This window comes from Octopus bimaculoides, chromosome 1, assembly GCF_001194135.2.
Source record: "Octopus bimaculoides isolate UCB-OBI-ISO-001 chromosome 1, ASM119413v2, whole genome shotgun sequence".
Taxonomy (NCBI): Eukaryota; Metazoa; Mollusca; class Cephalopoda; order Octopoda; family Octopodidae; genus Octopus; species Octopus bimaculoides.
The window spans coordinates 42,159,750-42,163,699 of record NC_068981.1 but is presented as its reverse complement, the minus strand read 5'-3'; the positions used below and the strand labels follow the sequence as shown (position 1 = coordinate 42,163,699).

General features: G+C 35.2%; 1 protein-coding gene across 1 annotated transcript in view; it reads right to left on the bottom strand.

The window, feature by feature from the left end:
• Window positions 1-3,950, bottom strand: part of LOC106869199 (uncharacterized) — a 232,915-nt gene that overhangs the window by 31,468 nt on the left and 197,497 nt on the right. The gene's annotated exons all lie outside the window — the stretch shown is intronic.

The following is a 3,950-nucleotide window of genomic DNA, read 5'->3' as shown; positions in this document are numbered from 1 at the left end:
ATATATATATATATATATATATATATATATATAACAAATAAAAGACAGATATATATGTATGTGAAACTATGAGTAACAGCTTTTTGTTATATTTCTGCTGGTTTTAAATAAAGTATATATATATATATAACTAATTTAGAGACGAACCACCACTCTACAACTCAGTCAACGAAGAACCCGTCCAAAACCATGCTCTGAGGCATATGCATATACTATATAAATACTTATCTAAGATTTTAATCTAAAATTTTAATAATTCTAATAATGTATATATAATATATCATATAAAGAAATATTCATCATAAAAATATTAATCTAAAAATCAAATAAAGTATAGATAAATCAGTACTTGTACATAGACTACGCGCGTTTCATGGCTGAAATAGGACTATATAAAATCATAAGAATATTCAATCCAAGTTCATTAGAACTTTGGGAGTAAAATCATTTTCCCGTTCTAATGAACTTGGATAGAATTTTTTATGATCTTATATAGTCTTATTTCAGCCATGAAACGCGCGTAGTCTATGTACAAGTACTGACTTTTATACTTTTATACGTTTACACATTATTTTATTGTATTAATTTTTACTGTCCTATCTATACTATATTTGATTTTTAGATTAATATTTTTATGATGAATATTTCTTTATATGATATATTATATATTATTAAAATTATTAAAATTTTAGATTAAAATTTTAGATAAGTATTTATATGGTATATGCCTCACAGGATGGTTTTGGATGGGTTCTTCGTTGACTGAGTTATAGAGTGGTGGTTCTTCTCTAAATTAATTATATACATATATATTATATATTACGAAACTCGGTGCAATATTATACCAAATTTTACCTGAAACGTTGGAATATTTTTTTATTCCCTAATATATATATATGTGTGTGTGTGTGTGTGTGTGTGTGTGTGTATATACATATATATATATATATATATATATATATATACAGAGAGATAGTCAAAACAGAGACAGAGAGAGAGAGACGTGAAATTAAATATTCATACATATATATATGAACATTTAATACGCTCCATAGATATCAAAACCTGCAAAGTCCTGACAATTGGGAACTTCCACAGAAACAGTGATGTTGTCAGGTTCTACCTAAGAAGAAATGAAGGCGATAGAGGCCTGAGATCAGTGCACACGGCCTTCGAATGCCGTGTGGTATCACTCAAGCAGTACCTGCTAAACAACAGCAGCAAAAATAAATATATTAATGTAGTCCTGAAAAGTGAAGTGACCAACATTGTACGCGTTGGCAGTGAATTCCTCAAGAGACACTCTCTTCCTGATGATCTCCTATACAGCCCAAAAACGACTGGGCTCTCTTACCTCAGAAGAGACCTGAATGGAAAGCATTCAGCATACAAAAAACAGACCATGCATGGGCATGTTGCCCGAAAGCTTCACGAAGACTGTAAAATTGACACAAAGCGCAGCCTCTATTGGACACAAGACCACTACATAACATCACTTTCAAGGCTCTGCGTTTGAAATCCAGGACAAGGAGATTTCCTCAAAGTACCTGGTGACAAGAAAGACAGTGACGATCTTGTAATCCCAAGGAGCAACCGCATGGATAAGCTATGTCATGTTTCTGTGGAAGACATCACGTACGCGATTAGCAGCTGTCCTAAAATGATGTCACCGTACTAACTCCCTATGAGGCACGATGTTGTTGCTAAAACAATTTACTATGCCATCCGCAAAAAGAACTGTCCCGAAATAAACTTAGAAAATCCCTCTGTTATGCAATACATTTATAAACACCAACTCAAGGAATACTGGTGGGATATTCCCATCAAAATTTCTGTCAAACGTAAGCATAACAGGCCGGATATTGTTGTTTGGAGCAAGGGGCAAAGGCATGTACCATCACAGAGGTTAGCTGCCCTGCAGATATAAATATCTCTTTGAAAATCAAAGAAAGAGGATATCTATGAAAAACAGCTTCGAAACCTCCAGCTTCTATATCCAGACTTTGAATTCATATTTGTACCAATAATATTTGGAACACTAGGTTTTGTTAGTAAATGCTTAAAGCAGAATCTGAATTAACTAGGATTTTCATAAATAGAAATTCACCGGCTGATTTGTATATTACAATCTGTGAATGGAACAGTAAAAGTACGCAAGAATTTTCCCAAGTTCCTAATGTGAATTTGTCTGTGTTAACTACATTCCAAATATAGAGCCTTGTATCTTTGCTAGAAACCGGCTCCCTCCTAAGTGAAAGATTTATAATAGTTAAAAAATAGAAGAGACATACATACAGACTTACGTACACACATACACACACATAAATACATAAATACATACATACATACATACATACATACTTACTACATACATACATGCACAATACTACACCTATCACACGCTTGTTTGAATCTACCTTAATTTCGTTATCTGTTTTAGATGCTAACATAGTCGCAAGCAGGCGTCGTCACCCGGCAATGTGTCTGCTCGTATGTATATGTGGATGGTTATCCGTTGTTTTCGACGATGCACTTGATCGGATATTTCGTAGCTATCTGCTGCTTTTGGATAGCAAAAGCATGGTCTTCTAGGTTATAAGTGACGTATTTGCCATACGTCCAGGAGAAGCTGAGAGTGCGACTGCGCATGGACGAAAAGCCTTACAGATAAGCTGTCACCTTGAAATATTCTTGTTGACTGCTTAATTTTGTTAGTGATTGTTGTAGTACCTTCCATTCTTATCGCTAGCTCGATGAAGTTTCTTTCTGTTAGCCTCTTGATAGTTTTGACTCAGCAGTTTAAGCCTTAACAACGCGTAGTGACCCTATTATCCATGAGTAAGGAACAGAGTCAAACGGGCTTTTATAGTACAGCCTTGCAGTCAGCAGATTTCGACGGGATTGTTTCACTTCCCAAAGATTAACCCCAAACACCTTTCTTTCGTCGTGTCTGCTCTCGGTCACCACATTGTGTTTCACTTTGATCCTGGAAGAATGCATTCAAGCAACTTTTGTATAGCATATACAACACATTCAAGTACGTAATGATACCGTAGTCTTAGGCCTCATGTGAATGCCATCCAGTCTGGCACATCGATTCCAGCATATATTGCTCTTTTGAATATGTTTATGAGGATTGTCCTGAAGAATGTGAACTTCCTATATTAATAACTGACTATCGGATCTCTTTATGACAAGTTCCCGTTCTGGGTTTTGCGACAGCCGTTATGTAAATTTCACTTTTGGTATTATATGATTTGAGACAGACGTTTGCTCAGTGCTCTCACCACGACTGATCTAACCACTTTATATCATGGTTCTATACGCACGTATGTATGTATCATGTCATGTGTAGTATGTGTGTGTGCATATGTAAGTATGTGCGTATGTGTATGTGTGGGCAAGTGTGTTCTGGAAAAGTGTATCAGTATTTGAAAATAAAGAACCCTTGCAAATGAGCCAAGTGACAATCGAGAGGACGCTTATTTAATATCGGTTAAATAGGAGTAAGATCGATCGTTTGACTGTATGGCTTTATTTGAACAATGTTACAACTTCCTTAACATACGAGTAACCTAATTCAGAGGAAAATATATCTATTACTTGTTAAGCCACTTTGCTTTGTCACGGAAGTTTTCTTCCGATGGTAAATATATTTCATGCTTCTGCACATACTTTCTAATATACTGAAAAGGAGTGTGATAATTTGTTATGCCTAAACGTAGTATTTTTATGTTTAGTTCACATCAATAAAGTTATTTATTTATTTATGCATTCATTTACTGAGAGTTTAACTTTGGCATTTAGCCAGTATTTCAAAACTAATTGGATGAATGTTACTAAGAGTTGATAAACGTTTAAGCGAGAATAGTGTGTGTGTGCGTGCGTGCGTGCGTGCGTGTGTGTGTGTGTGTGTGTGTGCGTGTGTGTGTGTGTGTGTGTGTGTGTGT